Source organism: Triturus cristatus, chromosome 8 (assembly GCF_964204655.1).
Source record: "Triturus cristatus chromosome 8, aTriCri1.1, whole genome shotgun sequence".
NCBI lineage: Eukaryota > Metazoa > Chordata > Amphibia > Caudata > Salamandridae > Triturus > Triturus cristatus.
In genome coordinates this window covers 1,264,179,056-1,264,205,107 of record NC_140591.1, presented here as the reverse complement: position 1 = coordinate 1,264,205,107, position 26,052 = coordinate 1,264,179,056, and the positions used below count along the sequence as shown (strand labels likewise).

The window sequence follows — 26,052 nt, the reverse complement described above, 5'->3', positions numbered from 1 at the left end:
ACATTGCACGATTCCAAAGATGTGTTAGCTGCGTATCACAGTTTACCTTTCAATGGGACATGGTAAGTTACAGTAATTATGGTGAGGTTGGTTCGTCATGGGGGGAAGGACAGGTGGTTCACAGATGTGTCCACGATAAGCGTGCCATTTGTTCCATATGGCAGTCCATTTTGGGGGGCAGCAACGTGCAATGTATACTGTTTTTTCCATGATCATACACCAGTCCACGTCAGCCTTCCAGGCCTCAAGTTTTGGCGACATTTCTGCCCCCTACAATTGAGCGATGTTTATTTTTGTTACCATTTGACCCAGAGTGGCCCATAATTTGTCTTTGCTGTTGAGATCCGTGGGTTCCCATACATTCAAGAGGCACCTTTTTGCTTCAGGCCTATTCACAGTATGTAATACCTCGCTCATGCAGTCATGTACCCTCTTCCAATATTTCTGGATATCTCCACATTCCCATATAATGTGCATAAACGAGCCTTCTTGACCACACAGTCTCTTGCTCTTTTCATCAGTCGCCCTACCCATTCGCGCTAGTCTGGGTCTAGAGATATAGACTCTATGTAAAAAAAAGTATTTGGACGAGGCGAAGTCTGGACGAAATTGCCACCTCCAGTGGGGCGGCCACTGCCTCCTGCCACTCATCGTCATCCAGCTCCAACCCATCCCTCTCCCAGCTCTCTCGTATCGGTCCAAGAGGATCTGCAGTGTTATTGATTCGTTTTTTGTGGGTAAGGGAGATGGCTTTGTCTGGCAGGTAACCATCCAGTAGTCTGTCTTCTAATGGAGAGGATTCCGGGGGGAGGTCCCCACTGGCAGATTCGATCTAAGGACGTGTCGGACCTGCAGGTATCTAAAATATTGTGTGTCTGCCAGCTGGTGTTTAAGCTGGAGTGATGCAAACGTGACCACCTCACCTGCCTCCCACAGGTTCCTGATCTGTGATGGCCTGATAAGATCCCATTTGTCGAATCTCTTTGACATCTCCAAGGTGCCCAGCTGTTCCGAGTCCCATAGTCGACTGGCTAGCGTGAGTTTCCGGTCCCACCCTAGGCTGTGGTTTGCTGCATGCCATACTTGGACTGAGTGTGGTTTGCTGCATGCCATACTTGGACAGAGTTTTTAGTCAATCCCGTTAAAGGATAACTTTGGGGTCTGGAGTAGAGCGCTCTGTTATGATTTCCACCAGGGAGTATCCATCTATCCATTCTATACCCAGGGTCGTCTCCAAACCAATAAGTGCAATGATTTATGATGGCCAGGTGGGCGTGTTGAACAGTAAAACATGTATTCTGTTAAGTTAGCCTCTACTCCTCTTCCATTTTGTCTACCAGCCCCCATTTTGTGTTTCTGTGGGGCCTCTTTTTGCAAAGTCAGAAGTTACATGTTCACTGAAAGCTGGTTGTACTGATAATACGCGCGTGTCACAGTAAGGAGCCTGCCCTGCCGAAGGGCCTAAGTGAACAGATGCTTTATCTGTTAGCCCACCTATGCCTGTAACCTCCCTTGCCTATCTATGAAAGTGACGTGGGTAGGGGTTTATCAGGATTCTACAGTTCAGCATGTAAGCATTATACAAAGGGGTTGTGTAAGGGGTTATGTAAGCATTATGTAACAATGACGAAGTGGTTACAATGTGCTTCACGAGGCACCGAAAAGTATAAATGCCATGTTTGAACTTGTACTTGTTTGCCCCCTCCCTTGGGCACTTGCAGTGTCTGAAAGATGGGACTCTCTCATGAAATGTAAAAAATTTGGGTTTTGTTTCCACTCCAGTGTCGATCCTCATTTACTGAACCCGTAGACTAAGGGTGTCCCTGCACCAGTGAGACAGATACAAAAATCTCACTTCTAGAAGTGGCCCAATAATACTTTCTGATATCCAGAAGTCCTATTTTCCCGTCGTACAATCCGAGTGTGAGTTTGTGTAAAGCTATACGGGGTCTACCATCCCACAGCAGTTCTCTCTGAAGGCCCTCTATCTTCATGAAATATCTAGCTGGGACCGGATATGGGGAGTTCTGCAGGACATAAAGGAAGCACGGCAGGGACACCTTTTTAAATAGCGCTGCTCTTCCCAACAGTGACAAGGGCAGTGCTCTCCAGCTCGCAACATCCCGCTTCAGTCTCTGCAGTGGGGGAAGGAGATTGTGCTCGTAGCGGAGTGTAGCGTCGGAGGTGATAAAGATTCCCAGATATTTAAAGCCCACTCTTGTTATTTGAATAGGGCAGCCCCTAGGTAGTCTCCATGAAGAACATAAAGCAAGGCTTGCTCCAATTGATCTTGTACCCCGAGTTTTCCCAAAGTTTGTGAAGATGTTAAGTACTACATGGAGCGATGTTTTCGGGGAGGCAAGATATAAAAGAATGTCGTCAGCATATAATGAGATGCGGTCCTCTGTCCACTTGAGTCCCCTGATCATTGGATCTCTGCGGATCCATGCCATTAATGGCTCCAGGGAGAGCGTGAAGAGTAAGGGCGAGAGCGGACAGCCTTGGCGGGTCGCTCGGCCCAGAGTGAATATCTCTGATTTCTTATTGTTGACTACTACTTGTCAACGTGAAAAAAAAATTGTGCCAAAGGGGCCGAGTAGAGAAGCCTCACCCACCCGATGTATCTGGGGCTAAATCCCAACTTTGCCAGGACTGCGAAAAGGTATGGCCATTCAATGGTATCAATTGCCATTGTGGCATCCAGGCCAATTCAGGTTGTTAATGTGTACTTGAGCTCCTTTGTTCCACAGAGGGAGGCTGATCAAACATTTACCATTGCCTTTCACAGATCGATGGGTGAATATTCGTGAATAATTTAATAACTGTAAGAAGTCAGGTCTACTCTATTGGCACCCTCTAGGGAAACAGCAACCACGCTAAAAAAGAGCTTCTAGTAGTGTACTCTATACAAACTCTGGAATGAACAAAGGGACGAGGGTATGGTAGCAAGGTTTTTTATTGCATAAATGTTTACCAAGCTTTGAACTGTATCTAGACAGGATTAGGCTTAGTCTTGCTAAATATTTGTACATTAAGTTTAGAATTGGTAATCTTCCATTGAATTCCCTCACAATAAAATGGGATGGATCTGTGAATCCGACTACTGATTGTCCCTTTTGCCCATTAATAGCTGAGACAGAGGACTATTTCTTGTTCTTTTGCCCAGGCTATGTGACTCCAGGGAAGCGCTGGATAGTTCCGGTGTGTAGGCTGTTGGGCGCAATGGATTACTTGGAGGCTGGAAGGGTCTTGAGATGTGAATCTTAAGAGCATCTTACTTTTGCCATGTTAAGATACCTACTCTGTGCCTGGAGGATAAGGTCAGTGAGACTTGGCTAGACTGTCAGTTAATTACCTGAAAGGCAAAATGCTTCATTACTTGTGGTTGCTGTTGTCTGAGGTTTAATTTCCAATGTTATTTGGTGTATTATTTTTATGCTGCTTCCGGCTGTGTTAGTCTTTTCTATTTTACTTTTATAGTTTTTAGCTTTTTTTAATAGTTTACAATGCTGTTGCCATTTGCACCTGTATTTTAATCACAAACCTGATATGATGTTCTGACTTAACTACTTGAGTCATGCCAACGTGTTGTTTTTACCGGAAGATACAGCGGTTTCGCGTCAACTATTTTCTGCGAGAAGTGCTTCCTAGTTTATTCCACTTTGTGCACATTTTAGAGCTTGAGCCATTAAATGCAATGTGATGTAAATCAATAAAGGCATTGTTTGTATTTTATTTTGTAGTCTGTCAAACTTTTATGGCCTCTGCTCGAAAAAAAGTATTTAAAGAATAATTTAATACCCCATAAATCTGGAGTTGGGTTCACAGGAGTGCCTTCATTTGCCTGACCTAAGTCCATCTGCCTCTGAGTAAATGCTCTCTTTGAGCCGAAGTGGTCAAGAACCAAGATTTTCTATGGATACAAATGTATTAGCCAAATTCCCAAGTGGTGCTAGTATTCAAGAATGAGGATGATGTTCCCTTTAGTCTTCTTTCCTTACTTGATGCAGGTCAAGATGGTGCTTGTTTTGTCACATTTAGAAATGTAAACATAGCCTGAATGGGCCTCACTGTGTACCTAGTTTACAGCCCACCAATCTCCGTTCAAGAAGTAGGTTAATTGCTTCCAGTGTGAACAAGAGAGACTTTAGGGGGCATTCTGCTTGGCCTAGAATGCCTGATATGGAAAAGGGATCTCCTTCCTCATCCCTGATGAGCACTAACGTTTTTGTCCTCTGTTTGCAATTCCAAAATCCAGGCATAGGTGCATTTAGGTAGAGCGCTTTCTACCTTACTGTGAGGGAATTGGGTGTATTACATGGTGTGGTTGTGCAACCTCACCCTATAATGCACTTACCAACCCCTTTAGGTCCCTTGGGCTTCGTCTGTCCAAGCCTTAGCTCAACCCAGGGTATATGTGGCACTAAGCAGCAAGGCTTACACAGAGGAGCAAGTGTAAAGCATTTAAACAGCAGCAAAAGAATTGAAGAAGAAATCGACAAAACACTCAAAAACTCTGACACCAGTCTATCAAAATAGACTGTATTTGTATAAGGATTTAGACACTAGAACGAAAAAGATCTAACACTGTTCCAGAGATCTAGATTTTACAAGCAATAATAATTCAAAACAATTTCACTCGATCGCGAACAAGCCATGGCAAAGTCAACGAATTGGACACCTAGAAACTTTTTCAGGGAAAACGTAGGTAGTTGTCAATGCAGTTGTTTAGAAGTACTTGGGGCGACCGACTTCACCAGGAAGCTAGTCCAGGGACTTTCAAAGTCCTCAAGAACAGTTACCTTCACAGAAAAAGCGATCCCTCAGCAGTTCCATGCACTTTAACCGTGGTGCAATAGATTCATTTGGAGTGGTCCTGATTTAAGGAATGAAGGATGCTGAAGATGCTCTAAGGATGCTGTGGATGCAACACAGTTGATGGGGTCCTCCTGCAGAGATTCCTCAATCCACGAAGATGGTGAGGGGGTGTGCAGGTTCAGTGTCCCACAAAGTTCTCTCCGGTCTTGCCGAAGTCCAGTCACCCCAGGACAACCATTCACTCACTGTTACGATCTCAACTAATTGCTCCTGAGTTGATAATTCACCTTCTGAGGGTCCCAGCAACTCTCCGACACCACTGCAGAGTTCACTGAATTCAGTTACAACTCTGTGCTTCGGATCTTGGTCCTCTGTGCTGCACGTCGTATGTGGTAGTAGTTTGAAAACTTTGGGCTGCTAACTTGCCCCAGCAGGCTTCTTCAGCTGGTGTATGCAGCTCTGCTGTGAACAGGAGGCCAGTTAGCTGGCCCTTGGAGTTCTCTTGGCTTGACTGTGCTCTGGAGACGAGTCCTCCCTGTGTACTGCAGGCAGAGTCCCTCTCCTCACTAGCCACCAGGTGCAGCAGGTGCAGTCCTCATCAATGCAGCCTCTCTCTGCTGCAGCCTCTCTTTGCTGGTCCCTCTGTGCTACAGGACAGCCCTTCTTCGGTCCTTCTTCTAAGTCCATTGAGATCTGAGACCTGGGTGCTAGAGGTACCCCCTTTATGCTTGGAAAGTGCCCTCAGGGCAAGAAACGGTTGTAGCCAATGGGCTGCATGTTCCCTCCCACCTGGTGACCACTTTAAATGGACTGGGGCATCTGGTTATCCCGGGATACACAATTCTGCTCACTCCCAAGAAGGAGAGACCCCTCTTTCAGTGTCCAGATCACACTAGCCCATCCCCATGTTGGGGCTACCTTAGGGCTATATGCCCCTGGAAAAACTGGTTTGGCAACTGGTTTCCCTGCTCTGCCTCCTATACCAGCCTGTCTACCTCAACAGTGGGGCAGCCCTCCTCCTTGGTGTTGCACATGGGCCCTTCAAAGGTGGCTTCCTCTTTGAATACTGCCTTCTGGAGCTAACACCGAAGTGGCTTCTTGCAGGAGGGAGGTGAAAACTCCCTGGCCTGCAATCCCTCATTTTTTCCTTCCTGAGAGTCATTAGCACATCTCTCCGGGAAGGCAGAAAGAGGTCTCATGGAGCAGACTCCATGTGTACCTGGGAAGGCATAGGAGTTTTAAGGGCAACAAAGTGGCAGCTTTGCTAAAGCTGCACCCTGCAACAAGTTACATTAATTTCGACCTGAGACACAAGTCGGGTTTAATGTAACAAGTTATTTGATACCTTGGAGTGTCCACTTTGGTCGCACTGTTCAGGAGTTAGCACAGCTACGGGGTCAGCGGGTGAACCTGTGCTCGCCAATCGGGCGCTATAGTTTTTCAGCATTAAAACAGTAGTTTTGCGTGTTTTACTGCCAGGACATGTCCTGACTGTGTCATATTTTTCACCCTCTCCTTTAGGGCTGGGTAGGCCTGCCAGAGGGGTTACTTACACACATATCATGTAGAAGTAGTGACTTTGTTATTGTTCTCAATGGCAAATCCGGGCTAGCAGTGCACGACTGCTCTACTAGTCTGCAGTGGTGGACTTGTTTTTCTTGGGGGACCTCCAGGGTGGCACACTCAGTGCTGTGATCCCTGAGGTACCCCTCTAACTTACATGCCCTGGGTACTAGGGTACTCTTTACTGAGGACTAACTGGTAAGTTAGCCATTCCCAATTGGGTAAAGCCAATTCAACATACACTTTAGGATCAGGGCACTGGCACTGTGGTCTGGTTAGCAGGCCTCCGTGCACTCTCAGAGGCGAAAAACCAGCAGCATCAGTCGAAAGACTTGGGAGGGCCGTACAAAGAGAGGCATTTCCTTACACTTACCTTGGACTCTTACCCTCCACCACCCCCCCGCCCCCCCCCCCCCCACTTGAGTGCCTTTGATGTCTCTCAGCACTTGGTGAGGAATTTAAAATAAACTTATGTCTTGCTTCCAATTGACCAAAAAGCTTTGCTTTTACTGCATGATAGTACGGAGGCTATTGATTTGGTGACTGTGCCCTTTCCAAATGTCTCTTTAGAAACGACCTGTTTGTGTTTGGTGATTGTGGATACAACAAAAACAGTTGGGTTAGGATTTATGTAGCTGGTTAGAAGATGGCTTGTCAAATCGGAACCGTGCGCCTAAGCAATATGAAAGCCATCATGGCCAAACACCGGATATTCGATAAGGTTGAGTTACCAAGGCTTCGCATGCAGAGATATCAAGAGCACAGACCTTCTGCGAAGTGTACAGGTATTTCAGTTTTTTTAAGTAAGATCCGGAAAAGATTTCAGTGGGTTTCAGAGTCCAAGAGTTGTAACTTTGTGGATATTCACGAAGATACTTAGTGCCTTTCCCACATTTATCAGCACTTTTAAACTTACATCTGACTGGAACAGATGTAAATTGTGCACCGAAAATACGCACACATCGGGCTAGGAACGTATGAGTAAGACGGTTGTGACTGGCTTGACATTTGTCAATCTAAAAAATGCATAACGGAAGCCTAGATTGCATCTGGAGATGCACAGGCTATTAAAACTTCAGCGCTACAGCGTGTTTTCACTCCCAGGAGCATGCTGGTACAGAGTTACGATGGTTGTTGTTATCCAGCTCAATGGCAGTCATGTATTTACTTTCGAATGATGAAAGGCAAGAGTGGCCCCGCTGACACTAGAACCTGCGACCATGAGGTGAAACGCAAATTAATGAGTGGATGCTGGAGTCCATCCACCCAGCCACCGGACTCGAACTATGTTGATTCCTTACAATGTGCTAATACGGCATGCTGTCGGTTAGTAAATGTGCGAATTTTCTTTTTTCTTAACATAATGTGTTTCAAACGTTATGTCTTTCCATCCCTCACTTGGAATTATAACATGGGAGTGTGCTATACACTTGCCCACACTAACGCAGTACTGCGTAATTAGTGAGTGAATGGCCCGGCATCTTTTGAGAATATCCACATAGTTATGACCCGAGGGTGTTGTCTTTCCTTCCTTTCCCACCTCTGACCCTCCCCGAGAATGCATTCCCCATTCCCTAAGTGTCACTCAAGAATGCAGAGATCACTGCAAACGTTGGTGAAAATATGCACTCTCAAGTTGCGTTTTTACGTGCAAATCCAAACCGATGCTGTCTTGGTGAATCTGCACCACGTTTTGCATGTAGAGTTTGAAATGCTTTATTTTGATTTATTCAAGTAAACACACTTTGAGAATCTGCCCCTTGGTAAAGAGTCTAGGGCCGTGTAAACTACCTGGGCTGGAAGGAACCTTTGACCTGCAAATAGCACGCAGATGCCTGCTGCGGAAACATTAATCCACTGAGCTATCGTAATTGCTGTAAAAGCCAAACATTACTCCCTCTAGCCCTGCGCAGTAACTGCTATACAAAGACCACGTCACATGCTCGTTTCCTTGTCTTAAAAATACCTTACGTTCCGGAAGGTACTAGAGTGTAAAACGCGCACGCTGAGTGAGGTAATGTTTAACTTGAAGGGTCGTGACAAACGCACCAGGCATGGAGAATCAGAAATGCAGTTACGTCGTGAGCAAGACGTTCGTTCATATTTCACATTCTGCAATCTGTGGTACGACGTTATCTTGCGAGTGTCTATTTCCCGCGCCGGGAATGGCAGTGTGCTGCGCGAGATGGGGCGGACTGGTTAGTTAGGAATTCATTGTCCATAACGGGGAGTGGCGCTACATGTGGAATGCAGGCCTCTGCGAGACGCCGTAGGAAGTCTGACTGGAATCCGAGGGTGATTGAGGACACAGAAAGCTTTAACCCTCGCCACTAACAGGGTTCCCAGGGTTCGCGCGTTCTGTCGGAGGTGGCGGCACACGTTTTATGCAGTTAAATAAACGCTTTCCCTCAGAAATGTAATAATGAGCTCAAGATTGATACGATTGAGCTTAACAGCAGTATTTTGTGGTCGGCGGTGGAAATCAGTTAACGGCAGCGTGGCCAGATTTTGAGACCCGTCCCCCAGGGCTTTAAATGGGATGAAAAAACTGGGGGGGTTCTCTCAAAGTGGCGTGGCCAATGTAATCTGTGCTTAGCATAGTGTGCCGCCCCACCAGAATGTTGCTGCTTTTCTCATTGCCTCCATATATAATAGAAGTAACATTGCACCAACAACAATCCAGCACTATTGGCTTTTGTCAATGGTTGTTGTAATGATCCTAGTCCTGCAAGAGCGGAACCCAGAGCTTGGCCCGTAAGGGCATCCAAACATTGTATCACCCTCTGGCCAGGTGTGGCCAGAGGGATTAAATAAAGGGGCAAGGATCGCTCGCCCGTAACCACTAAGCAGTTTCCGTGTTTGTCTTGTCCCTGTTCCTTGAGGCAAGGCCATACCTGCTCACCCTGTAACATTGGCAACAAGGGTGTTTGCTGTTATGAGGCCACGCGCCACGGCCTGTAACAGGGCAGCAATAAAGACACGCACATACATGGCTGTTGGTGTGGGCAGGAAGTCCCGAGCGACCTCTGCCCGTTTATTTAAACTCTCTGGCCACGCCTGGCCAGAGAGTGATACAAAGGTTGCGGGCCCTTCCGGGCCAAGGGTTTAGGGTCATTTCAACATGCAGCCACTAGACCGCTACATCCCATCCCAAGTCCGTGTTCAAATCAACTCATAAAACAAATCAACACAAAAAGTCTGCAAGTCTTTGGCTTGGTCGGGGATTGGGTCTCAGACTGTATCTGCGCTGATGAACCCCTTGACGTCTCATCGGGCAGATAGGTTTCTGGGTTCTTGAGATGGCACTCGGGTCACCCTCCACGGTTTGGGTTCGGGTCATGTTGAGTCCTGCTTGATCTTCTTCCAGGCACGGGTCATGCCTCCGCTCGCAGTCTCTCCATCCACTGGTTGCCCTGAGTGCGACACATCAGCGTCCGGAGCTTGGACTTTCTTGAACCAGGATATATTCCTGGTGATGGTCTCTTCTCCTTTCTTCACTGTGAGGACAGTCCCATTGAGCTTCTGCACAATCCACAGCCCAGGCTCGTACGCGGTGCGGAACTTCCCTCCGCTACAGCGGTTTCATACCAGAACAGTGCACCCTGGAGCTATAACACGGGTCTTCGCTCTTCCCCGCCCACTAGCCTTCTCGTTGGTTGCCGTCCGCCGAGCTTGTGTGTGGACTGGGTCGTACGGTTCAGGCATCCAGTTGTCGGCTACCAGGAGGGTGTCCCGCCGGGGCCCAGCCAGCATTAATGACCAGGGCGACCTCTGGGTCGTGCAGTGTGGGGTGCTGCGTTAGTCCCGTAGGAATCTGTGGAGCGTCACCTCTTGATTGGACTGCTCTGCCACTGCTATCCGAAGGACTTTGTTTAGGGTTCTCATGAAGCATTCAGCTTCGCCATTGGCCTGCGGCCATTGTGGAGTGATGCGATGGTGTTTCACTCCCAGCAGAGTTAGTAGGTCTTTAAACTCTCCTACTTGGAATGGGGGCCCGTTGTCGGTATTGATGACGTGTGGCAATCCAAAGAGAGCGAATGTCTTCTCCAGCACTGGCTCTAAATGGTTGAAGGATGTGGACGGGAAGATTTTGACTATTGGGTACTTCGTGTAGCTGTCGATCAGGACAGCGGTTACTCTCCCTTCTAGGAAACTGCCATAATCCAGGCTCACCCATGACCATGGGGCTGGTGCAGGGTCTTCTGTTATCATGGGCGCTGGGGTTTCCGGGCCACTGGTGAGCTGGCAGGCTCTGCAGTTCCTGACTACCGTGCCCACGGCTGCTTCCAGTCCAGGGAACCACACCTTCTCTCTCATTCTCGACTGCATCCTCACTGTTCCCTGATGGCATTCGTGTGCTAGGACGGTTGCTCACTCCTAGATGACAATCCGCGATCCTCTCAGCACTATGCCACTTGGGGGAGCACACAGCTCATCTCGGATTCTCCAGATTGTCCCTAGCCAGACCCGGTCTGATTAGTTCCACTGGTTGATGCCGTGAAGGAAGTCTTCCCAAGATCCCTTCTGCAGTGATTCCACCCCTTTCTGTAGCACCACATCGGTGTTGGTCTCCGCCTTGATTTTATCCATGGTTAGGGCTCGTGGACATGCCCATTGAGATAACATGTTGATGTACTCTTCCGTCCGCTGCTCTTGTTCGGCGCTTTCCTCCGCTAGGTCTGGGGGGTGCTGTGACAAGAAGTCGGCAGGATTCTTTGCCCCGGGCCGATACACGATTTGCATATGGTAATGTTTCAATTGTATCACCCACCGCTCGATTCTTGGTGGAGGGTGTGGTGCAGTGTCTCTGAACAAAGGGGATGATGGACTGGGCGTTTGAGCAAATCAAACACTCACCCCCAGTCAACTGATCTGGGTTTAATCCATCATCATTCTTTAGCTCACTCCACCACCCCAGTTCAGACATGGCCATATGCAAATCAGTCTGACCCTGTGCCTCATGGGAACAGTCCAGCCTGAACTGCCAAGCCATGTCTTCCCTGGACCGAAAACAAGCATCCTGGGACCGATTTCGGGTTCATAACCCTCATCAGCCAGGCTATCTTGAATCCAGTGGCAAAGTGAGCAAGGGACCCACGTCTGGGCATACCCTGCCAACTTAGGGCGAACAAAGCGATACCAAAGGGGATGATGGACGGAGCATTTGAGCAAATCAAACACTCACCCCCAGTCAACTGATCTGGGTTTAATCCATCATCATTCTTTAGCTCACTCCACCACCCCAGTTCAGACATGGCCATATGCAAATCAGTCTGACCCTGTGCCTCATGGGAACAGTCCAGCCCGAACTGTCCATCAACTGTTGTTTTTGCATCTGAACAATGGAAGCAGCGGCTGGTGGTCCGTCACAACTCTGAAGGGATGTCCACTGACATACAGGTGGAAGTGGTTGCAGACCCACTTGATTGCCAGTGCTTCCCGTTCGATTTGGGAGTAACGGGCTTCTGTCGGGGTAGGGGCCTTGCTTGCGAAAGCCAGCGGAGCCCATTTTCCTGGTTCGTTCTCTTGGGCAAGGAATGATTCCAGCCCAACGGGGCTAGCATCCACTACTAATTCTGTCAGCCGGGTGGTGTCGATAAAGGCCATGGTGGTTTTCCCCAAAGCGCTGACTTTTATTTTTTGAAAAACTTCTTCCTCCTCTCTGTCCCATTTTTAGACAGCATCTTTCATGGTCAGAGCCCGCAGGGGTTCAGCTATGGTAGCCAGGTTTGGTATGAACTGCCCACAGTTTGTGGCCATCCCTAGGAAGCTCTGGGTTTCAGACGCTGTTGTGGGTGCAGGGGCTTGCTGTATGGTATGCGACTTCCTGGGATCTACTTTCACTACTTCCTGGGTGAATACGTAGCCGAAGAACTCAATGGATTTTTGGAAGAACTGACACTTGTCCCGGGGAAGGGTTACTCCGTGATCTGCAAGGCGTCGGAGGGTAGCGCTCCTTGAAGTCCTGATAGCACTTCTCTGACTGCATTCTTGAAAATCTCCGCTGCTGTAGAGGTCCCGAAGTTCAGCCTTTTGTAGCGACTTAACTCCAGGTGAGTCGAGAAAGTCGCAATGTATCGGCTCTCCTCCGCTAGCCTCAACTGGTGGTATCCGGCATTTAGGTCTAGCTTGGAGAACCAGCAGGACCCGTTGAGATCAGCCAGGATGTCATCAACTGTTGGCGTCAAGTGCCTCTCCTGCTTTATCGTTTGGTTGGGCATGCGCATGTCAATGCAGAGTCTGATTTTTCCTGGCTGCTTTGGTTTTTCGGCTATCACCATGGGTGACACCCATGGTATTGGCTCCATAACTTTCTCTATTACTCCTTGCAGTTCGAGGTTCTGCAACTATTGCTCCACGAGCGGTCGTAGATGAAACGGTATGCGCCGGTGTCGCAAGGTGACTGGTTTTACCGCCTTATCAATTTGTAGCTTCACCGGTGGCCTCTTCTTGCACCCGAGGCCTGTGAACAGCTGTGGGAATAGTTCTAGTATATCTTAGGTCTGCAGTGTCCTGACTGCATTGGCGAATGTGACCAAACCAAGGTCTTCAGCTGTGTGACTTCCCACCAATATGTCTGCCTCTCTGTCTACCATGTGGAATGTTGTGGTGATCTTGTGATTTTCCCATTTGACCTGTACCGTCATCTTGCCTTTGAAAGGTAATGGGGTCTGGCTGCCATACGTCAGGATTTTCACATGCGACGGGGTCAGTATGAGTCTTGGATTCAGCCGCTTGTACTGCTGACACCCTATCACATTCACGGATGCTCCTGTGTCGATCTGCGCCGTGACTGGACACCCTGCAATCTCAATTGCGCACGTGGGTTGTGGGCGCCGCCTCTGTTTGAGATCACTGGCGATGGAGATGAGGTAGCATTCTCCGTCATCTTCAATGGAGGAATCTTCCAAGTATTGTCTGCGCTGGTGTTTTGGGCGTTTTTGGACTGTCTGACTCCTCCAACGACAGGTGTCTCACTGCCTTAAATGGTGGTCTTCTTCTGCGAGCCCCTCTGCCCCGAGGTCCTCCTCTGCATACACTCGCAAAGTGATTGGGGGTGCATCACTTCGAGCACGTCCTTCCTTGTGCGGGGCATTCTTCTTGGGGGTGATCTTTCCCACAGTACCCGCACTGTGACCCTCGCGAGCTTCTGTTCAGCCACCTCCCGCAGGCGCCCCTCCTCTGCGTGCGCACGGCATCTGCTCTTTTGGTTTTGACTGTCACCGTCTTCTCCGCCTGTTGGGTGATTGCGACATCCATTGCAGTTTCTCTGGCCTCCGATAGGTCATGTGATCGTGCCATGTTAAGGATGTTCTCAAGAGTGATTCCCGGCTGTCTTAGGATGAGGGTCCGCAGGTTTTTGTTACGGCATCCCTGGATGATTTAAGGCTCTCACCTCCTTGTTTTGATCATTGTCAGTACATGTGCTACCCAGTTCCCATAGACGCGCGTGGAAGGCATCAATTGACCCCCCTCTCTCTGACGTGCTTGTCGGAGCTTAAACTGCTCATAGTCGGGGTTTAGTTGGGGATCAAAGTGTGCGATCAGAGCCATGACCGCAGAGTCGTAGTCAGTGGGCGCCCCTGTGTTTGGCAGGTGCGCAAACAGTTTGTAAATTTCCTCCCCTGCAAAATGTAGCAGTAGCGACCTCTTTACTGCGCTCTCCATTTCTCTTGTAGCAGTAAAGTAGTTTTCCAGCCTGCCAATCCAGATGTTCCATCTGGGGGACGCAGTGGCCGGGTCAATTAGCTCACTGAATGGGGGCGGCGCACTGATTTGGGAGTGTTGGGACACCGGTTGCTCTGCTGGTTGTATCTGTTGGGCATTGGGTGGGGCCGCTTGTGCTGCTGGGTCCAACATGTCTGTGTGTTCGGCCTTGTAGCTTCCACTGTGGCATCAACAACTGCCTTCAAATTCTGTATCTTATGCTGATGAGAGACGTGTGGCCCCCCAGATGTGAGTGTCCTCTCACTTGTCTGTGTGCACCCTCAGATGCTGCTCTTCCTGCTGCTAGGTGAAGTGAGAAGTGCGCTTTTCCTCCCTCTGTGCATGTGCCACTGAGCCAAAACGGTGTTCAGCAGTCAGTAATGCAGGGCCGCGCCCTGCCACGTGCTTTCATGCCATGTGGGGAGGCAGTGGCGGCTGCTCGTGGCTTTATAGCAAACTGCCAATAGTCGGCTGGCGGAGCGGCCCACGCACGCATCTTCAGGACTCACACGCTGGTGATGCTCCGGGCCTGGCATTGATTCAGCAGCATGCGGCAAGCCAGGGCTGCAAAAGCTGAGCGGGCCGCTAGCGGGGGCACGGTACCTTCGCTCCACTGTGTGAAGGGCAAGGTGCACTGCAGGGCATCGGCATCGGCATCGTCTCAGTGCTGCAGTGCGATGCCTGCGGTGGCAGGGGCGCACGGCGGTTCAGCAAGCAAGGACGGTTCTCCGCACACCGTCGAGTGAAGGCTTGCAGGGCAGAAGTAAGGGGCCAGTGTGGCGGCAAGCGACCACTTCGGGTGTACGCCCACCCTCGTCGCCAGTGTTATATGGCCACGCACCACAGCCTGGATCAGGGCAGGAATAAAGACACTTACACACAAGGCTGTTGGTGCGGGCAGGAAGTCCCGAGCGAACTCCGCCCGTTTATTTAAGGTCTCTGGCCAGGCTTGGCCAGAGAGTGATACAAAGTGTGCAGGCCCTTCCGTGCCAAGGGTTTAGGGTTACTTCAACATGCAGCCACTACACTGCTACAGCTGCCACTCGACACGTCCTTTTCACCCTGTGGACGGCGGACACATTGCAAAAGCTACTGCGACTGCCAATTTGCATATCAGAGCCCCGCGGAACACCCAACGTTGGCCGGCGTTCCTGACCCTACAGTGAAGCCCGAACGACTCACCGACGCTGCAGCGCCCAGTGGCCATCCCTGCTCCTACCAGCAGTGTCCCCAACTGCCTTCCAGTTGCGGCAACAAGGAAAACACCGATGCCACTCAACGCTGCTGCAAGTGCATCAGAGAGATACAGCGGCCTGCCCACATTGCCTCGCGGCCAAGCGCACACACACGCATTACTTACTGCACCATCTGAAGACCCCAACTGCCTCACACAAAGCTTAGGCAGGCACAAAACCCACAATAGGGAAAGAAGAAGTCCAGCTTCCACGTGACACTGCACTGCATCCAAGACTACAGTAGGCCCCACATCTGCTGGTGAGTGTGACAAGGAAGGACAGAAGAGGAAAAATAAAAGGGGGAAAGGAAATAGAAACAAACAAGGACATGAAGCAGAACACAAAGCTGAAGCACAGCTAGTTGAAAAGTAAGTGGAAGGCACAAGCACCTCTGATCATGACAGACGCGGCGCGCAAGCAGGCCCACAGCAACCCCCACATCTGGCACAGCAGTCTGGTCTCCAGCACATTCAACCTACCCCGCAGCACACCGAAATCAATGCACTGCCACCGTTTAGCGAGCTTGTGGACCCCCCCACTGCCTCCCCTAGGTGGAAAGTATGGATCGGCCGCCCAGACAACTACTTCACTGTGACGTGGGAGACGGACAATACCATCAAAAGGTCCCTACTACTACATTTTGCAGGGGAGGAGATATACAAACTTTTTGCACACTTGCCAAACACCGGAGCTGCGAATGATTACGACACCGCAGTCAGAGCCCTGAATGCGCACTTTGACCTTCAGCTGAATCCAGACTACGATAGATTCAAGCTCCGACAAGCACGCCAAAGAGAAAGAGAATCAAAGGATGTGTTCCACACACGCCTGAGGGAGCTAGCCAGCACATGTACAGCTGCTGATCAAAACAAAGAAGTGAGAGCGCAGGCCATACAAGGGTGCAGAAACAAGACCCCTTGGCCAGCCCGAGATCCTGCTAGAAGACATCCTAGTCATGGCAAGATCCCATGACCTGTCGGACGTAAGAGCGACAGAGATGGAAATTGCCATCACCCAGCAGCCGGAAAAATTCACAACCATCAAAACGGACTCAGCAGATTCGCTCCGCACACAAGGAAGATGGAACAGAGGGAGATGGCCGACAGAGAACACACCCAGATCACGGTGTTGGTACTGCGGGCGAGAAGAACATTACACAGAAGAATGCCCAGCACAAGGGCGTATGTGTTAGAAATGTGGCACCTCAAACCACTTTGCCAGTACGTGCAGAGGTGGTCTGAGGAACAGAGACACACGTGGAAGGAAACCACTTTTAAAAGCAGCAAGGCAACTGTCCCTCGAAGACACCGAAAGCTCAAACACAGCCAAAGCATCGATACGACAGCGACACTGCCAGGAAGACTCATCCACGGAGGATGAAGGCGAGTGTTATCTCATCTCATTTGCCAGCGACTTGAAACATCGGAGGTGCCCGCAACCCACATGCATCATAGAAATCGCAGGATCCCGTGTCACGGCATTAATCGACACTGGCGCATCCGTGAATGTAATGGGGAGTCAACAATACAAGCAACTACAACCAAGACCCCAGCTAATCCCATCGGGTGTCAAGATACTCACTTACTGAAGCCAGACACCTGTGCCTCTAAAAGGCAAGATGACTGTGCAAGTGAAGGCACAAGGCCAAGAGATCACAACAATGTTCCACGTGGTGGATAGAGAGGCCGACATTCTAGTAGGAAGCCACACAGCAGAAGACCTAGGCCTATTCACGTTCGCCCGCGCAGTCAAAACCCTACAAACAGACGAGATACTGGAAATATTCCCACAACTCTTCACTGGACTAGGATGCATGAAAAGACCACCAGTCAAGCTGCACATCTACAAAGCCATAAAGCCAGTAGCACTACGTCAAAGACGCCTCCTGTTTCACCTGTGGCCGCTGGTTGAACAGGAGCTCCGAAATCTGGAACAGCAAGGCGTGATTGAAAAGGTCACCGGCCCGACACCCTAGGTCTCGCCTATGGTAATAGCCGAAAAGCCGAAGCAGCCCGGGCAAATAAGACTGCGTATCGACATGCGCCTGCCCAACCAGGGCATCAAGAGAAAAAGGCACATAATGCCAATAGTTGACGACATCATAGCCGATTTGAACGGGTCCTTGTTATTCTCTAAGATAGACCTCAACGTGGGGTATCACCAGCTGAGGCTAGCCGAGGAGAGCCGGTACATAAAAACCTTCTCGACGCATACAGGGCTGCGCCGATATAAGCGGCTGAACTTTGGAATTTCGTTTGCCGCTGAAACATTCCAAAAAGCTGTTCGGAAATCCTATCAGGCTTCCAGGGAGTATTAAAGGTCAGTGACAACATCTTAATACACTCGACGACCATCAAAGAGCACCACCACCACCTTCGAGCAACTCTGCGACGGCTGTCTGACCACGGCATAACCCTCCACAAAGACAAATAAATGTTTGTTCTTTCAGAGTTCAATCAAATTCTTTTGAAACGTTTTCAGCCAGAATAGAGTACAGATGGACCCACGAAAATTGCATGCCATACAGCAAGCCCCAGCACCAACCACAGTATCAGAAATACAGAGTTTTCTCGGGATTGCCACGTACTGCAGGCGATTCATACCCAACCTGGCCACGATAGTCCAGCCCCTATGAGCCCTCCCAAAAAAGGAGGCTGCGTGGGAGTGGGGCAGAGAGGAGGACGAAGCGTTTTGGAAGGTCAAGAAGGTATTACTCGGAAAGACCCCCATGGCGTACTTCGACGCCAGCCGAGCTACTGGTAGATGCCAGCCCCATGGGTCTTGGGGCAGTCCTCACACAAGAAAAAGAACCAGGCAAATGGGCGCCCCTCGCATTTGGAGCAAAGCCCTCACAACAACCAAAGCACGCTACTCCCAAATCAAACGGGAAGCACTGGCAATTAAATGGGCCTGCAACCATTTTCATCTGTATGTCAGCTGGCACCCATTTAGGGTAGTGACCGACCATCAACCACTGGTCCCATTATTTCGAGGCACGGCCCCACATCCTCCGCAGAGGATTGAGTGGAGGGCAATACAGGTGCAACACTACCAGATGGAGCTTGTGTATTAACTCAGGGTGAAAAATCCTGCAGACTTCCTCTCCCGGCCCCCGCCAGGTCCACTGAGAGAATACAGTGACAATGAAGCAAAGACTGAAGTATATGGTAACATGATCTCCCAATGGTCATGCCCTCGCGCCCTCACCATCGAGGAAATCAAGACAGCCACCAAAAGCGACCATGTGTTAACCAAGGTAATGGACTCCCTGCAGAAAGGATCCTGGGAGGACTTCCTGTGCGATGCCAACAATGGGTGCAGATCAGACAGGGAAAATATTGGAAAGCTATGGAGGGTGCGAGACGAACTAAGCTCAGCAGTGGAAGGTTTGGTGCTAAGAGGATTCCGAAACGTGATCCCACTGAGTCTCCAAGAGAGGGCAACAGCCCTCGCCCACGAAGGCCACAAAGGAACGGTGCAGATTAAGTCATGCATGAGGGAGAAGGTGTGGTTTCCCGGGTTGGAGGCAGCCATGGATGCCCTGGTGCAAAACTGTCGCCCCTATCAACTCACAAGCAGCCAAGAGTCACCCGTGCCAGTAACAACCAAGGAACCTACCACAGCCCCATGGTTGCGGGTAAGCCTCGATTTTGGGAACTTTCCTGATGGGAGAGTGACCGCGGTACTCATTGATAGCTACTCCAAATATCCAATATTCGAAGTGCTTGCATTCACGTCATTCGCACGCCTGCTACCAGTTCTAAAGAGAACATTGGTGCTCTTTGGTTTGCCACATGAGCTCAAAACAAACAACGGGCCCCCTTTTCAAGGAGGGGAGCTCAAAGACTTGCTCACATCACTGGGAGTACGCCATGAGGAGGTTAGCCCCAGAGACGCAGAAACCAGAGGTGTGTCGGCCAGAGAGACACCCTCTTTCCACACAAGAGAGCTAAGCCCGGCAGACCCTCCACAACCGTTAAAAACTGCCACTGAAGGAGACGAGAGTTTGATCACCCCGTCTTAGCAAAGCCCTCGCTCAAGCTAAAGATCTAGTCAACGGCGTTACAACCTAAGGCTGAATCCAGCACCTTGTCAGAGACTTAGAGACTTTATTTGTTAACATACTGTTATTCTGTTTTGAGTACCAACTTGGGAAGGGATGTAATGATCCGAGTCCCATCACAAGCCCAAAGCTGTCCAAGTAACAGCCCAAATTCAACCCAACACAATCAGTATCAGCCCCAAAACCAGCCCAAAGATGAAACTCTCAAATTATACAAAAATAGCCTTCAGAAAACATTTTAAAGTTAATTCTAAAGTCTATTTAATATACATATAGTAGTAGGAGGAGCAGTGGGCAGCAATGGGCTTCTACAATCATGCCGAAATTCTGTTAAAAACCCTCACTTTGATGACCAGTCCCCACTGTGACCTTCTGTCACCGCAAATATATTATGTAACGGATGGCAAAGCAGTGCAGAAAAGCAGGAGCTTAAAAGAGCCGTCTCAAATAAAAAGCTATATCCTGAAGCAATCCCTGCCTCTGCACCACTCCTCTGGTCTATTTCTATTCAAGGTGTGGAGTTCAGGTTTCTTTTAATCACAATCCAGAAACCTGAGGCCGTAATTAGAAAACTAGACTGGACAGGTGGTTATGCAGGTGCCAAGAAGGAGCAAATCAGAAGATAGGATCACCTGCTATTGATCTGAAAGTGTGCAGCATGGGGATCCCCATCAGGGCAGGAGGTGTGAAGGGCAGAGTGCAGGCTTAGGCTATACATTTATCAGGTCTGCAGTTATTAATGCTGCTGCATGGGCAGCTGATGACAAGTATTACCAGTTTATAGACATTTTTTCAAGCCTACAATAAATAAAAGTAAGAATATTAGAAATAGTTTTATTTAACGTTTCTAATGGAGTGGCATAGTTATTTCACAGCATCATAATTATATAACTAAAGCATTTTCAGTATTATTTGGCACAAAGTCATTGTTGTTGCTCATTCATCTTCTGCAGCTAACAACCACTGATAAACCCAACAGTCTGGGTTTGTCTTAAGTGCATGCCAGTTGTTCTATTGTATATCTAGATGCAGTAACAGAAAGAGACAGCAAAATAACAGTCAGGCAGCAGAGATGTTTTTATCTTACACGTTTAAGCTACACCCTTTATTACAAACATTACATCCCTTTGAGAGAACCCCCCATTTTTATCAACCCACTTAAAGCCCTGGACATACCCTCTACCCATTAAATTCACATTAGACTCCATGTGTACTCTTTATCTTTTAGGGACATTTACTAACATATCCTTATGTGTAATTGTTATTAAACTGCTCACACATTTTCTGACCAGTAGCAAAGCCTCTTTGATCACCCCCTTCCTTAAGAGTTAAGTGAATAGCCCCTAACAAAATGTGTGAAATAAGTGCTACCATTCCGCGCACATTCAGTCAGTTCTCAACACAGATTTGGTGTTTTGGCATTTTTGTGTACGTGCTAGAATAACAATGTAGAAAGAAATGTTCTATTTAATAAAAAAGAGATTGATCATGCACAGCCGATAGCAGGACTTCTTCCCTTAAAATAACTGTCCAGGTTCGAGAAGCTCCGTGTTAAATCATGCTATTTTCCTTACATTAACTACTAAGTTGTACTGGATTCCCATCGCAGGAACTAAACGAATAAAATACTAGGGCAGGTGACCTCACATCCAACACGGGGCATGTTGAACTCTGGGGCCACCTCACACTAACTCTTAGGACACGTTGATGGCTGCTGGCATGCATGCCACCTGCAACACGAGGTGCGCCCTGGAGCAAAGCAAACAAGAAAACCCTCCAGAACATGATCCTTACCTCTGCCACCCACCAGCAGATCTCCCAATTCTGTGGAGCTACCGGCCCTTACTACCTTCCAGGGATAAATGACATTACCCAACTTGAATGAGTGATTGTAAAGAGAAGCAACCTGCCAATTCATAGTGATTGACACATTAAAGGGCGGTACTAGGAGCTGTTTGGTGACCGTATTGTCCGGTTACTTACCAGTAATATTCATTACTCAGAGTCGTAGACCTCCCCGTCACAGCCCTTAATGCATGAGCAGTAGCTCCTCCCACAGAACTTCCAAGCAAAAAACTCCCTTAGCCCATCCCTTCCCTCCATGCCACTCCCACATCCTGTGGCACCTAAACCCATGACCTACTGTAGCACATCCTGTACCACCAAGCACAAGAAGCCGAACAGGGTGGGAGGGATGGAAACCAGTACTGTGACGGGGAGGTCTACGACTCAGAATAATGAATATTACCGGTAAGTAACCGGACATTACCTCTTCGTCAGACGTCCCCGTCACAGTCCTTAACGCATGAGCAGATACCAAAGCAAGGATCGGCTTCACCAAAAAGCAGGAAAAGACTTTAACGGCACAAGCAGAAAGTCACCCCACCCGAACAGAACGCAACACAGCGTCCTCAAAATCAGCAGACCCCGCCATATCCACCACCAAAGCTAATGGGACAGAAGGGCATGCAGAGAACTGCAAGCAGCAGCCCCATGGGTTTCAGACAGAGACGCTCCCTGAAAACAAGGAAGGAAGGAGCCCTTGCACCGACCCAGGCACCAGCACCCCACCAGCCACACACGGTGCCCCCGGAGCCCATCACAGCCACCGATTGAGAGTCGCACCAGAACCCCCGAAAGAGGATTAGGACAGAACACAGGCAGAACCAGAACCTCTGATCAGACAAACAAGGAAGGACCCTGGGAACAAAGGAAGGATCAGACCGGAGAACGGCCTGATTCGAAAAGAAACGCCAAAAAAGGCTCAGAACAAGCAAGGAGCCCAACACCCCAACCCACCAGGTTGAGGTAACAGCGACCAGAAAAATCACCTAGATCGGCAAAAAATGCAGAGGCCCCGCCGCCAGAGGCCCAAGGGAGCTGACCGTAAAGGCCACAGCACCAGAGGAAGGTCCCAATCAGGCATAAAGGACGTAACCTGGGGACTCACAGTGGAAACAACACCTCAACAACCGGGACCCCAATGAACCACAGGCCACAGGCCAGACCCTGAAAGGCCCACACCGCCACACACAGAGCCCGCAAGGAGGCCACAGCGAGACCCAAGTGGAAGTCAACCCACAGTAATCGAAGATACGCACAGGATCCACCACCACAGCAGACCAGCCCCAATCCATACCCCAACCCTGAAAGACACCTAATGCCAAGCACAGGACACCAGAGTCAAAGGGAGCCGGGAGTGCTGGAGAACAGAGCCCATCCGGAGAACACACCCTAGCCACGAGGTGCAGCCTCCCAACAGCCAACCTGCCAGATGCAAGCGGACTAGACAATCCCTGGACACAGGAGGACACAACAGGGGATCAGGAACCACTGGCAACAGCCAGCCAGGGCCCCCGCCAACCTCAACAACAGAGGGGACACAGGCCTCTGGCTCCAAGCAAGCACCACCAAGAAAACAGAAGCCCGGCCCAACGAGAACTCCAGCAGGAGCCACGGAACCAAGTAAACCGGGGGAAGGCACACAGCAAATCCCCTGCAACCTAAATGATAGCGCATCCACTCACAAAATCGAGTCTGACCGAACCAGAGAAGCACATGACTGACAGGAAGGGAAAAAACCCAGCACAGGTAACCCGTCACCGACACCAAAACCTCTGGTAGATGCAACAGCCACAGAAGCAACAAGGCCATCTTCGCCCACCGGCAAAGCAGACACACCAACAAGACGAGGGAAGCCATGTCAGCACTCCCCCGGCGGTCGATCTAACACGTAACCACCGTGTTGTCCGACCACACCAGCATATACTGCAGTAGGACCCAAGGTAGAAAGAGTCCAAGACAACAGAACCATCAACAATCCCCTCCAAGTGGAAGACAACCCTGCAGCCCGGACCGACGAGATCCCTTGAACATACTCCTGGGCCAACAAAGCCCCCCAACCCAGCACGCCGGCACCTTTAGGCAGCACCAACTGCTCCTGGGACCCAAAGGGAGAGCTCTGCAAGAGGGACCGAACCTCCAGCCACCACGACAAGTCCCGGGAAATCTCCACTTCCCCCGGAAACAACTGGCCATATGACAGAGACCCCGGACACCAAAGCTCAAAAACAGGAGACACCAGAGGGCACAAGTGTATCAGTTTAATAAAAACCATAACCTACACCTTGAACTGAAGAAACAGTACCATTGAAATGCAAGTAGTCAAAGCAGGAACCCTGACAATAAGAAAGTAAGACCTCAACCACTAGGCCACAGGGAATCGCTCCAGAAACCACTGCCGATCCATGGAAGAAGGGGAGACCAACACGCCCCCCCAGTTCGCGCACCAGGGACAGACAGCAAGGTCCCGACAGGAAACCAACCCAGCCAGATGATGAAGACCCCCCAATGAACAACAGTTCCTGAGAGGGGCACAGACGGGACTTCACCGAGGTCAGAGTCCACCTGAACAGCCACAGGAAGACAGACCTCCCTGGAATGTGAACGAGCTTTAAAGGAAAAAGAGGAAGAGATCAACCAGCCATCCTAGGTAGGAACACCCGGAACCCCCGAGCATGCAACAACTCCACCCAGGAAGCTAAACCATAGCAAACACCCTAGGTGAGGCCGAGAGACCAAAAGGCAAGACCAGGAACTGGTAACGAGCGCCGTCCACACAAAACCTCAGAAACCACTGGGACGCCATGAGCACCGGCACATGAAGTTTGCACCCTTGAGCGACGGAGAAGCCAGGCAATCCCCTACGGACAGAAAGGGCAGAACCACCCAAAGAGACAACCATCTGAAGAACCAAGGAGGGATGCACCAACACACAGCCTTTTGAACCAGAACACAGCAGAAGCCCCCGGAGAGATATTGTATCAGAAACAGGATCAAGTAAACCCCCTGACCCAGCCGATCCACAGGTACCCAAACCATGGGCCAATTGGAAACCAGGACCTGAACCCCCTAAAAAAGATCCCAACACTGGACCGGAGAGCCGGGAACAGGGGAAGCCTGGAACCTTGCCCCCGATGGCACACCAAAATCCATCCGAAAACCTAGGCGAAAATCCGGAGGGTCCATCGATCCCCCCCAAACATCTCCCAGACCACAAAAAGACCCGAGGCGACACCCAATCGGAGCCTCCCGAAGCCCCTCACAGCCATGAAAGGAAGGACCTGAAGAACAGGAGGCACCCTATCGGCCCCGGGATTCGCAGAAGGAAGAGACCCCTGGCTATGTCTCCCACCACGAAAGGGCAGGTCGACCATCTTCGATTGAAATGCCCGCCCAAACCCCGATGAGAACCAGCAAACACCCCAGTCTGTGTGGATCGTACCAGAGCAAACAACCTAATGGCCACCGCCGACCATTGAACCAAAGTCCCCAACAGCAAAGAATCTTCGGGAGAGCAGCCTGCTGTGCAGCTACCGTTTACCAAGGAGCAAGCCACAACTGTCTCCCAGTCACCACCGCGGCAGCAGCCACCGCGGCACCAAGAAGTCAGTCTACTGCATTGTGGGACAACCTTATTTAAAGTGACAAGTGCTCAGATACAGCATGGAAACTGAAAACAGACTGTATGATAAACTTTGGATAATTATGTAACAAATACTTTACTTTTTTCATTTCTGTGCAGTTTAAATAAAAGGCTTAAATGCATGATATAAAAGAACAACATTAATATTACAATTAATATTAAAATTAAAAAGTTCCCTTGATGATATCACACATGAGTGATTATTGGAATTGTCTTTCCCATTAAAGGTAAATGAGTAATTTTCAAAGGCACACATAACCTTGTTTAAGGCGACAAGTTCTTAAATACAGCCTGACAACTGAAAACAGACTGTATGATAAACTCTAAATGATGTATGTAGTATATACAATACTTTTTTCTTTTTTCATGTATGTGCAGTTTAAATACAATGATTAAATGCATAATATAAAAGAGCAACATTAATATTGAAATTCATATTAAAAAGTTCCTTTGATGTTATTGCACATAAATAATTATTAGAATTATCCTTCCTGTTAAAGCTCAATGAGTAATTTTCACAAAGACAGATAAAATCACTACTTTACTAATGCATTGTAATTCAATTACAGGCTTTAAATGCCTAAAAAAAATGTGTTCCTTTTTATGGTTCACTCATTTGGAAATTCAACTGATTTCTGTAATGCTTGTAAAATTGTATATCAGTACTGATACTCTGCAATATCTAGATTTGTCACACTGTTGATTTGTCTATTAAAGCGCCGTTGTGCCAAGTGCTAAAGTGCTTTGCGCCAATATCTCACCCTTTGTAATTTTTCTAATGTGCAAACTGCTAATAATAAAACCAATGGAAGTATAGCAGCTGGTTATTAGGATATCTTTTTTTATGTATGTATTTTTATAGAAAATATTGTTCAACTTTTCTTATATATAAGCCTTATTACTGATTCCTGTTTTTGAGATTTGATTTGAAGACTTCTCGGGTTAGTGCTGTCTGTCTTGTAGTTATACATAATGATTGCCTTCCTCATGCACTTGCTACTGTCTACTGACTCAATTATAGACATGTAAATAGGTCCTCAGTAATGTTGAGCCACCCAGGAGTTTTGGAATCAATTTCTAAAATATATTGGGTTTCCAGCTTTCTCAACATCACTTCCCTGATGCCCCCTCTTCTGTTGAAGGGCACTGAATACAGTAAATAATATTTGAGGTGTTTCAAA

General features: G+C 49.0%; 1 protein-coding gene across 6 annotated transcripts in view; it reads left to right on the top strand.

Moving 5' to 3' along the window:
- Positions 1–26,052, top strand: part of LOC146805693 (uncharacterized) — a 582,641-nt gene that overhangs the window by 369,834 nt on the left and 186,755 nt on the right. The window contains exon 6 of one of the 6 annotated variants that reach the window (XR_014967886.1): positions 3,167–3,320. The exons of the other annotated variants lie outside the window; for them this stretch is intronic. The gene's annotated coding sequence lies outside the window, so the exon portion shown is untranslated. Of the gene's footprint in view, positions 1–3,166; positions 3,321–26,052 lie in introns of those variants that run through there. 6 annotated transcript variants of the gene reach the window in all.